The sequence below is a fragment of the Pyrus communis genome, chromosome 14, assembly GCF_963583255.1.
Source record: "Pyrus communis chromosome 14, drPyrComm1.1, whole genome shotgun sequence".
Lineage (NCBI taxonomy): Eukaryota > Viridiplantae > Streptophyta > Magnoliopsida > Rosales > Rosaceae > Pyrus > Pyrus communis.
The window spans coordinates 22,296,897-22,309,953 of NC_084816.1; the positions used below are offsets into that span (position 1 = coordinate 22,296,897).

A 13,057-nucleotide genomic window follows, 5' to 3' on the forward strand; every position below is an offset into this window, starting at 1 on the left:
CGTCATCGATAGGTGTGTCTTTGATTTCCGAGCAGGCGACTTTTTCTTTGTAAGATGTGGTTCTTCATGTTTTAGATTGAACAGAAACTGAGTTTAACAAAATGTGGGATGCTCAATCAGTAATCTATATATTTATATTTATGCACAAAACCTTCACTTCAAGTTCTCAATCAGTATATTTTAGATTATTCTTACAGTATGAACTAACTCCGTCTGTGTAAGTTTATCTTACACGGCCAGTCTCAAGCCCGAATGAAGGAGGAGGGGGAGTGCGTCAGGTAGTCGACAGTTGGCACTTCGTTCTTCACTTCTAATCCCTATGGTGTATTCTTACAGCTTGAATTCCTTATGGTTAAACATTTATCTAACTGCCTTCTTTCATTTTTATAACATTCAATTTGCTTATCTATAGATAGCTAATACCTTCAACTGTCTTGCTGTTATAAACCATGGATCCTGAACATACCATAATTTTTTACAAAGTGATATTCTAAAATATAACTTGCGGAAGAGGAATTGAAACTTAGATGCGAGCTGTTGGGAACACTACCCAAGCCAATTGGACTAACGTACGTCTACAAATTTAAGAAGGGACACTTTTGGGGGGCATCCAAACAGGTAGCATATGCACTTCTACAAAGTCAACGAGTATACACTATAGTTTATCATGGCGAGCAAAAGTACTCCCGTCCTAGATATATACATGCTAATCTTTATGAAAAAGGTTGAAGATTACAATCATCTCCTCTTCTTTCTTCTTCTATCTTTTTTATTCATCATTCGTGAAAACTTTATTATATTCTTCACCTCCTCCTTACCAACGTAAAAATCGAGTTGTTCAACCGATCCAAGTATTACAAGTGTATACTTACAAGGATCATAGGTTGTTATATCCTGGCGTTATAACCTGCTACACCAAGACATTGTCTCAGATGAGCGAAATCTACTCTTAAGGAAGGTGAGTTTCCACGCCTTAATCTAAAATTTTGTTCTGATCAAGCATCAACGAAGAGCGTTTCTGCCTACAAAAGACAAGTATTGTATTGTTTTATTATTTTATATGATTTACCATGTCAACATAAATTCTCATTTACTAATATTTATGTATTTTGTTGTAAGAGAAGTAGCATCCACATCGCCTATATTTCTAGCATTGTCTACATGCCCTTATTTCAACGTCATATGACGCCATCTATTTTATGGTATTCAATAATTAATGTCTCAAAGAATAAAATTGTAGAGAATCTCATTCCCTGTATCTGGGACTCCACAAAGACACCAATGAGGCAATGACTACAGTCCATTCCGGTGCGGCCTCCCAACCCATATATTAAAGGATGTCCATCTTTACGCAGGAGTGAGAGGTTTGTTATATCCAACAATGTCACTGGCTTTTTTATTGTGCTTAACACATTCTTCAGCACACTAAGAGCTGGTGGCAAACCTCCCGGATAGGTCGACCCAAGCAAAGGCACCTTTTGCCCTACACAACTTCTTGCCCTCGGTTCTTGCCATTCACTGCCACTACAATCAAAATTAAGAGACTACTAATTTGATTGATGTCACCGTAATAAACCTCATAACAGTTCTCCACAACAAATGATTCAAAAATTATAATGACAATTGTTTTCACGTGTATTTGGACGATTATTAGTTTATGTAATCTATGTTAAATTTTATTTTTTTATATATTCACGATTGACAACCAATGACGACGACATCTAATAAAAAAAGTTCAAGCTAATACTAAAAAGTTGAATTTTTTTTTAGTACATCGATATTTTTACACTAGAAGGAGAGAGAGTTCAGCTAAGCCACACAATAGACATCCTAATTTGGTATCAAATTCCTCATCCACGAGATTCGAACTTAAGACCTCTCACTTATAAGCGAAGAGGAATATTATTAGACCGTAGTACTGAATGGCCTAAAAAGTTGAATTTTAATTAATACAGTTTCTATTGACACTTTAAAAAGTTTCTAAGTACACTTTTTATTTTGACGGGACAAGCTGATGATGAAGCCACAACAGTTCACTTTCCTGAAAATCAAACAGGATGAGTCATGTGGAATAAAGGTTTGGAATTCGCTCCAATCATTGGGCAACTCCTCTTTAATAGGAATATAATAGATAAATTGCATTACGAAGAGTCTTGTGAGTGTAAAATAAATTTCTTAGATTGTTAATAACAATTTTGTTTTGAATATTATCATACATTATTTATATTAGATATGCAAGTTACTTGTAATGAGAGGGAGAAATTCTTCCCTGGAAGAACCCTAGATTTTGGTGGATCAATATTACCCATAACCAGCCCTAAGTAATGAGTGCCTTCTAAAAAGCAAACATGCGGCCAATGTCGTTGCGTATATGGCCTCCTACTTCAAGTCTTCAACACAAACTCATTATCTCATATTTTTTACACAATATTTTATAATATTAATACAAAAATTAACATTAAATTGTGAGGCAATAAAAACTTATTAAAAATCTCACTTTAAGAAAATCCTCCTCACATTTATAGTAGTTATAGGCTTACGTTTGAGAAGGTCCTCTCCGGATCCCTTCCACCAAGTTAAGGCCACAAATCCGGGCCCTTGAAATTTGATCCAACGGCTAAAGTTAGTATAACCTTTAAAGTAGGCTATTGTTTGTAACCGTTGGATCAAATTTCAAAAATCCGAATTTGTGATCTTGGTAGACTTGGTGGAAGGGATCCGGAGAGGATCCCTTTCCCTCTAGGATTCTACCAATGCCACGTATTGAAGATGAGCATGTCAACGTCCTTCTGTAACTTGCCTCCCCCAATCAAATCAAGCTTCAAGACCCTCCCGAGTCCCAATCCTTTCACCCTTCCACAAATATCTACTAGAGGAGGATTTAAGAGAAGGCATTCTCAATTTTCATAAAAATAGGGATTAATTGTGGGATTTACACCACATTGAAGTTTAACGATTTGAACCGTTTGTTTTTCAAGTTGTACCTCACAGATCATACGTGCAAAATACTAGTTAAATTGGAAATATTTGAGATATCCAATTGAGTTCAAAAAAATTAACGAATACTTTGTTATACAAAAACATTGAAATTTCATTGTGATAGTTAATTTGCAAATGGTTTCAAATTGAATTGAATTTTTGCAAAGATAATTTATGAATCGAAACTTACAAAATAGACGATTCAGATTATTGAAATTCGATATAAAACAGATCCCACAACAAATATTCTTTTTTAATAAAATAAGAATCTCTTTCCTTTAATCTTAATCTCCAAAATACAGATTGCAGTCTAGCGTCACTTTGACTTCATGCTTCTTGTTCGGCAGAACCGGAACGAAAGTTTATGTCGAATATTGTCGCAGCAGGAAATTAAAAGGTCAAATTTGTTTGAGGTGCGATCGAACAGACCGTCGCATCCATGAAAGGCTGCCACGACCGACTTTTTCCATGCAGCCAAACACTATATTCCTTGGGAAAATCATTGAGAGGAAGCCTAGAGTCGCTTTATATATTCAGAGGGGCCCCTCTCCCCTGCCACAATTTGTTCATGTGTTTTTTAAACATAACATTGATCTAGCTAATGCATTGAGGGGCAGGGGGTTAGTTGATCCCAGAACTTAGTGAATGTTCAAGGATAACTTGAGTGCTGATTTTTTAAACTTCGGTGAATGTTCATAAATGATTTGGGTGCTACCCCTTTAAAGGTTGGAGTTGCCCTTCAATTGCTTGATAAAATGCATTAGAGAGGTGTTGCCCTTTTACAATCTAGTCCTAATATTATTTACCTCTGGCTTGTTTGTTAGTTGTGATTACAATTGTAGGTAGAAAAAAAAAGAACCAAGTAAAAAATTATCCAAAAATGCAAAGTAAATGAAATGGTGATCTCAGAAAATAACAAAGTATTATCATTCTTAGACAAACATATTAATGAGATGCAATGATATCAAACAATGTTAGTGTGTTCAAGATAAGTGTGTTTCTTTGTTAAGCATTCATATGAGAACATCCTTGAAACATGTTAGTTACCCACGCAAATGAGACATTAACAGTTATGCAGTATGTCTTTCCAAATGACTTAAGGCCTATCAAGACTCGATGAAATGACGATATGCATAATATTTCTGTTAAAAAAAAAATTTATGTGCGCAACGCGCTATTCTTACTGACTCCCTTAATATTATTTCCTAGATCCTCCACTGATCTATGTACTCATCTACCCCACGAATTATTATATAAAATAATTGGGTTGTTCATGCAATTCTTTTCTGGTCATAGAATTTGTTCACGTTTATAAAAATATTATCCTTTTCTTAAAATTAATTAATTTGGAATGTGGGATTTCAAATGTTAACTCATGTGTCTAAAATAAACAGAAGAATGACAAATTAATTAATTTTTGTATATTTATATATAAATCCATAAAAATAAAAATTTTAAATTCTAAGAACGTCCAAATTAAGAATAATACGACAGAACTCCTTGTTTTTCAATTTTTGATTCATGAAAAAAAAACATACTTTCCACTCAATGATACAACAATTTAGTGACTGGGAAGGGTTATATATGGGAATGGATACTAAAACTGGAAAAGTGAAATAAGTAAACTAGATTAGTAGTTTTTTTTTTTTTAAATAGATATACTTTCTGTATGAATAATGCGTTAAATTGTACCTTTTTTAACTTCAACGTACTTGTTATGGATGTAGTGACGTTTAATACACATTATGTTCCCACCATTTTTTAATTATACACATAAAGCTTACATTTCTAAACAAATTGTTAAAGAAATAAAATAAACAAGTTTTCACTATTTTAAAGAATTTGCTAAATAATACACATACGTATTTTTTGTATACTATATGCTTTTTCCGACTTGATCTAATTATATAATTTTCAACTTTATCCAATTTATAGAGTAAGGCTATGCCTACTCAGCTACTAATTAGTGTAAATATTCATGATAAATACAACTATACAACTATAAGGTGGTTGGGAAAATAAATAGAGTCAAATAGGTAGTCATAGTACCCACTTTGAATATGAAAGACCCATTTTGATATTTTGCATTTTTACCTTCTTCCCACAATTTTATATTTTGGAAGACTGGGGTCTAGAGATGATAGGAATTGGATGAGGTTCCTCTTCGGATCCTTTTTGTGAGGATCTTAGGGATCCTCACATTCTTAGCTGTTCATTATATATCATGCGGTCGGTTTTCGTCATGTACTATTTGTGTTTAGTTTTAAATAAAAAAAGTCAAATGAATTTTTACCGCACGATATATAATGAATGACTAAGATGTAAGGATCCCTATAATATCCACAATTTGAATCCAGATGCGATCCAAATCCATAGGAATTGACAACACTCATTCCTCAATTTGAGGAAAAAGACACATCAAAACCTTAAAGAATTAATTTAATTCTCATGAAAATAATTAGAGAATACATTCTTGTGCAAAGAGTGGTATGTCAAGTGGGAAATTTACGCAAAACGAGGGGCTCAGATATGAGCTAAAACTATGCAATGGAAAAAGTCATCCACTGTCGTCCCATAAATTACAACTCTGTTGTGGATGATAAACTTATATGTTTATACAACAACACAAAATGGTACACCAAACATTATGATATTAAATATGAAAATGATAATGTTGATATAATATGTTTTAAGGTAATATCCATCTATTTGACCAAAACAAAAAGGGTAAAATTCATTTATTTATATTATGACACTCAATGAGAAGCTACTCACAAAGGCTACCATAAAAATTTTGGCTCCATCCTTGATAGCACGTAGTCGTTAAATACTTTATGTTTTGGATATATTGAAAAATTATTCTTGGCCATAGCTTTTAATTAGTCTCTTTTAAATGAATCGTAGTCGGTGAGTAACCAGTTCATCAACTCTCTTTTGTCTCCAAGTGATTAGTCAAATGATGTTACTAACACAGTTTTACAACTAGCTAGGTTTAGGTTTAAGAGTTATACATGAAAATGAGATGTCAAAACTGGAAAGGGAAATAATACGAGCCAAGTACGTTGATAGTAGTAATCGTTTACGTACCTACACACACAATGCTGCTATACTGCTAATGATTACACCTCATCACAAGCTATCACGTGCTAGCCAGTCAACTAGATTAGTGCATTAATTTATCATCAATCAAAGTAATTAAGCTCTCTGATCAGTTTATGGAAAGTACGAGTAAGAAATCATCTACGGTGTTGATAAGATCATTCATGGCATGGTGAAGATATTCTATGAAAAATAAGAATGCTGCTTTTAGTCATATCACTTGACCTATTAAGACGGTGTTAGTAAATTGTTTTATTATAACTGACCATACTTGTTCATTGTAAAATATTCATAACATGCTAACTAAATTTGTGGTAGATGGTCACTTTTTATAACAAGCAACTAATGTCCGTTGTAAAATTGATGCGGTAAACGAGTTGTGTTCTTATAAAGTCTTGTCATCAATTAACGTGTGATATACACATCATCTTAAAAACGAACCATTGTCAACTGACTGTAGGTGGTAAATTACAACACGAAGCAAGGTTTAAGTTGTCAACTAATAATGAATTGTTTTTAGATTAGATGTTAAATATCTACACCCCTACAACAAGTTCAGGTAATTTTTAAGCAAATTTCTCTTGAAAGTGATCATCTTCAACGTGGGTAATGAGTCATGTGATCGTCTGACTCACCTATTCGACCAAAACAAGGTAAGTATAAAAATTAATTACTAAATATATAATATGAGAAATTAACTTTTAAAAAAATATCAGAAATCCCAAAAGTTTTTTTTATCGAAATAAGTTCGGAATACTTCGAAAACTTCAGATCAGAAATTCCAATGGAATCTATAAAGCATCCCATTTCCATTTTAAATTTCCCGAAAATATTTGATTTTAGGGGCAGTTTGATCCAATCCAAAAAATTTACCTGTTTTCGGATTGGGTCCAATTTTATTTAATTTTTTATTACACCTATTTTGCCCTTTGAAAATAAAAAATATTTAAATTCTTTATTTTTGAATTTAAAATTTTAAAATTTTGAATCTTCAAATACTTTTATCTATCCTTTTCTAATTAAAAACATTTTAAAAACACATTACAACCAATCTTATAAGTTTATCAAAAATTAAAAGAAACATTGTCGAGGTAGATAAAAATTTTGTGATGTAGGTAGATAATATTAATTAATCTATGATATAGGTAGACTATGAATAAAAACCTATCATATAGATAGATAACACAAAATAATATGTGATATAAATAGACTAATGAGCAAAAACATATCGTATAGGTAGATAACACAATTAATTTGAGATAGAAAATTTTGTGATATATAGGTAGATAAAATACAATTAATCTATAACACTGGTAGAATAAACAAAATATACAAATAGATTCATTACAAAAATATATAATACAGGTAGATAAACAAAGCAATGCATTTCCTATAAAGGTTGAAAAGAAAAATATGTATAATCCAAGTTCAAACTAAAAATTAGGAAGAAATTACCAGTGCATGCATGAAACTCATATTTTCATGGCAATGTTCCCAATCAAAACGACCTAACTAGTGCTATTGTGGGAGGACCTAGTGGGGATGACGAGTAGGAAGATGCAATATTTGATGCTACAAAACCAAAACCAACCACGTACATCAACGCACCTTTTGTTGGTGTATTGGCATACTTCAAAGCTCTATACCACTATTAGAAATTGTGACCTTGTATTTCAAAAAGGAGGAAGAAATCATAAGAGCTTGAAAGAAGAAGATTGAACAAGAAGGAAGGGGATTGGAGAACACATCACAAATTGTATACGGGAGTTATGGAAGAAGAGATATACTTTAAAACTAATTCTACAAGTAGGGGATTATTTAAAGATAAATAATCAATTATAATTAATTTCATAATACAAGTAAATCTAGAATTAAGGGATAATGTTAATAGAGGGGTAATTTTGACAAAAAAATGAAAATAAAATGACGTGGATAATGAGTCATTGGACTTAAATCAATAATTAAATAAAATTGGACTATATCTTGTAATTGCTTACAAATTTGGACTCATTTCAAGTTTCCCATTTTAGAGTTTTACTGGTAGAATAAAAAATTTTACTAGCGGAATCAGAAATAACATTCCAATTTGCACCCCTAATGTAAACACATAAATACACTAGAGACGAGGTTAGAATTTAAAAATGGGGCTTGCTAAATTTTTGTATATTTTTTATTTCTAAAAAGGGGGACAATTTATGGCAAGCCCCGGTTATCCACCACCTCTGGCCTGGAGAGGTTATGGTGAATTTCATCTTGCATGTGGTAACAGTTAAATAGACACACCAACTCGGAGCATCAAACCTAGGACCTCTCATTTTTTTTTTTTGTTTAATAATAGTTAACATAATGGTCACGGTACCCCTTTTGTGTTTTTTCCTCGATACATGGATGACTTTCTACGTGGTAATTCTATGTGTATTACACACAACTTTTTATTATACTTCAATTTTTCGTATGAATAATGAGTTAAATTACACGTTCCTTAATTTGAAACTCCAACGTACTTGTTCTGTATTATGAATGTAAGTAAACCATATAGCAAATATAAGTTACAGCTCTTTTTATCGATGAACGTCAGTAACATCATTTTTTTTTTCTTCATAAATTACTTTTTTATCGATAAGGTATTTTTATGTTTATATAAAACACAAAATGGTACAACAAGTATTATAATATAAGTCAACGATAATGTTAATATTTTTAACTTTAAGGTAATATTGACACGCAATGACGGAGCCACTCACAAATGCTATCATGGATATTTTAACAAAAACACCAACAATTTTGTGGATATTTTAACAAAAATACCGATAATTTTGTGGATATTTTAAACTCTGATCATGACAATAATTACTTATCCAATGCACCTCATTGTATGTTTGTATAACTTTATACCTTTATTTAATTCAAAAAACTTATGGTTTGTATTCTATTTTTAATGTGTATTTGTCTTGGTCGAAAATAAACTAACTGGATAAATTTTGCTTATAAAATTTCACACATCTTCATTCTCAAGAGACAATACAGCATTATTACTCACACAGACGCTTAACAAAAAGTTATTAGACGTTTTGGCTAGCCCACCAGCAGTATTACTTCTGGTACGCACGTTTTTGATACGCTAAAAAATTTCTCTTATTGTAGCTTTTAGTCCCCTTTAAATGATCCAATGACGAAGTTTCTTTGAACTTGTAACTAGTTCAGCTAAGCTTTCGTCTCCAAATAATCACATGAACGAAAAATTCTAATGGTTAAAACAGTTGCAGTGTTCCATACTCCGTGATAGAATAGAAAATTCCTCCTTTACATGGATCAATGAAGAAGTTAGTTTCATCTTGCTTTCGTCTCCAAGTAATTAATCAAATGATTCGTGAAAGCTTTATTATATTCTTCACCTCCTCCATACCAACGTAAAAATTGAGTTGTTCAACCGATCCAAGTATTGCAAGTGTACGTTTACAAGGATCATAGGTTGTTGTATCCTAGAGAGTAAGGCATCATAACCTGCTACACCAAAACATTGTCTCAAAGGAGCAAAATCTACTCTTAAGGAAGGTGAGTTTCCACGCCTTAACCTAAAATCTTGTTCTGATCAAGCATCAACGAAGAGCGTTTCTACCTACAAAAGACAAGTATTGTATTGTTTTATTATTTTATATGATTTACCATGTCAACATAAATTCTCATTTACTAATATTTATGCATTTTGTTGTAAGAGAAGTAGCTTCCACATCGCCTATATTTCTAGCATTATCTACATGCCCTTATTTCAATATCATATGACGCCATCTTTTTTATGGTATTCAATAATTAATGTCTCAAAGAATAAAATTGTAGGGAATCTCATTCCCTTTATCTGGGACTCCACAAAGACACCAATGAGGCAATGACTACAATCCATTCCGGTGCGGCCTCCCAACCCATAAATTGAAGGATGTCCATCTTTACGCAGGAGTGAGAGATTTGTTATATCCAGCAATGTCACTGGCTTTTTGATTGTGCTTCACACATTCTTCAGCACACTCAGAGCTGGTGGCAAACCTCCTGGATAGGTCGACCCAAGCAAAGGCACCTTTTGCCCTGCACAACTTCTTGCCCTCGGTTCTTGCCATTCACTGCCACTACAATCAAAATTAAGAGACTACTAATTTGACTGATGTCACTATAATAAACCTCATAACAGTTCTCCACAACATATGATTCAAAAATTATAATGACAATGGTTTTCACGTATATTTGGACGATTATTAGTTTATGTACTCTATGTTAAATTTTTTTTTTTTTTATATATTCACGATTGACAACCAATGACGACGACATCTAATAAAAAAAGTTCAAGCTAATACTAAAAAGTTGAATTTTTTTTTTTTTAGTACATCGATATTTTTACAATAGAAGGATGGAGAGTTCGGCTAAGCCACACAATAGACATCCTAATTTGGTATCAAATTCCCCATCCATGAGATTTGAACTTAAGACCCCTCGCTTCTAAGTGAAAAGGAATACTATTAGACCGTAGTACTGAGTGGCCTAAAAAGTTGAATTTTAATTAATACAGTTTCTATTGACACTTTAAAAAGTTTCTAAGTACACTTTTTATTTTGACGGGACAAACTGGTGATGAAGCCACGACAGTTCACTCTCCTGAAAGTTGAAAGACTCACATAAGCATTTCAGCCGAAAATCAAACTCAGGATGAGTTATGTAGAATAAGGGTTTGGAATTCGCTCCAATCATTGGGCAACTCCTCTTTAATAGGAATATAATAGATAAATTGCATTACAAAGAGTCTTGCGAGAGTAAAATAAATTTCTTAGAGTGCTAATAACAATTTTGTTTTGATTATTATCATACATTATTTATATTAGATATGAAAGTTACTTGTAATGAGAGGGAGAAATTCTTCCCGGGAAGAACCCTAGATTTTGGTGGATCAATGTTACCCATAACCAGCCCTAAGTAATGAGTGCCTTCTAAAAAGCAAACATGCGGTCAATGTCGTTGCTTATATGGCCTCCTACTTCAAGTCTTCAACACAAACTCATTATCTCATATTTTTTTACACAATATTTTATAATATTAATACAAAAATTAACATTAAATTGTGAGGCGACAAAAAATTTATAAAAAAATCTCACTTTAAAAGAATCCTCCTCACATTTATATTAGTTATAGGCTTACGATTGAGAAGGTCCTCTTCGGATCCCTTCCACTAAGTTCACCAAGGTCACAAATCCGGGCTTTTGAAATTTAATCCAACGGCTAAAGTTAGTATAACTTTTAAAGTGAGCCCCTATTTGTAGCCGCTGGATCAAATTTCAAAGATCCGAATTTGTGGTCTTGGTAGAGTTGGTAGAAGGGATCTGGAGAGGATCTCTTTCCCTCTACAATTCTACCAATGCCACGTATTGTAGATGAGCATGTCAACGTCCTTTTGTAAATTGTCTCCCCCAATCAAATCAAGCTTCAAGACCCTCCCGAGTCCCAATCCCTTCCCTTCCACACTATCTCCTTCCACAATATCTACTAGAGGAGGATTTAAGAGAAGGCATTCTCAATTTTCATAAAAATAGGGATTAGTTGTGGAATTTACATCACATTGAAGTTTAAGGATTTGAATCATTTGTTTTTTAAGTTGTAGCTCACAGATTAACCGTGCAAAATACTAGCCAAATTAGAAATATTTTAGACATTCAATTGAGTTCAAAAAAATTACGAACACTTTGTTATACGAAAACATTGAAATTTCATTGTGATAGTTAAATTTGCAAATGGTTTTAAATTGAATTGGATTTTTGCAAAGATGATCCATAAATCGAGACTTACAAAATAGACGATTTGAATTATTGAAGTTCGATATAAAACAGATCCCACAACAAAAATATTCTTTTTTAATAAAATAAAAATCTCTTTCCTTAATCTTAATCTCCAAATTACACATTGCAGTCTAGCGTTACTTTGACTTCATGCTTCTTTTTCGGTAGAACCGGAACAAAAGTTTATGTCGAATATTGTCCCAGCAGGAAATTAAAAGGTCAAATTTGTTTGAGGTGCGATCGGACAGACCGTCGCATCCATGAACGGCTGCCACGACCGACTTTTTCCATGCAGCCAAACACTATATTCCTCGGGAAAATCATTGGGAGGAAGCCAAGAGTCGGTTTATATATATATTCAGAGGGGCCCCTCTCCCCTGCCACAATTTGTTCATGTGTTTTTTAAACATAACATTGATCTCATCTACCCCACGAATTATTATATAAAATAATTGGGTTGTTCATGCAATTCTTTTCTGGTCATAGAATTTGTTCAAGTTTAAAAAATTATTATCCTTTTCTTAAAAGTAGTTAATTTGAATGTGGGATTTCAAATGCTAATTCATGTGTCTAAAATAAACAGAAGAATGACAAATTAATTAATTTGTATATATTTGATATAGTTATATACAAATCCATAAAAATAAATTTTTTAAATTCTAAGAACGTCCAAATTAAGAATAATATGATAGAACTCTTTGTTTTTCAATTTTTTATTCATGATTAAAAAAAAAACCTACTTTTCACTCAATGATACAACAATTTAGTGACTGGTAAGGGTTATATGGGAATGGATGGTAAAACTGGAAAAGTGAAATAATACAAGTCAAAAGTAAACTAGATTAGTGTATATTTTAAAAAGATATACTTTCTGTATGAATAATGCGTTAAATTGTATTTTTTTTAACTTCAACGTACTTGTTATGGATGTAGTGACTTTTAATACACATTATGTTCCCACCATTTTTTTATTATACACTTAAAGCTTACCTTTCTAAACAAATTGTTAAAGAAATAAAATAAAATAAACAAGTATTCACTATTTTAAAGAATTTGTTGAATAATACACATACGTATTTTTCACATACTATATGCTTTTTCCGTCTTGCTCTAATTATATAATTTCAACTTTATCCAATTTATTGAGAAAGGCTATGCCTACT

The 13,057-nt window shown here is 32.3% G+C and overlaps 1 pseudogene; it reads right to left on the bottom strand.

Moving 5' to 3' along the window:
- Positions 1–1,221: 1,221 nt before the first annotated feature.
- LOC137714603 (protein trichome birefringence-like 41) lies at positions 1,222–10,190 on the bottom strand (annotated as a pseudogene).
- Between the last annotated feature and the right edge of the window lie 2,867 nt (positions 10,191–13,057).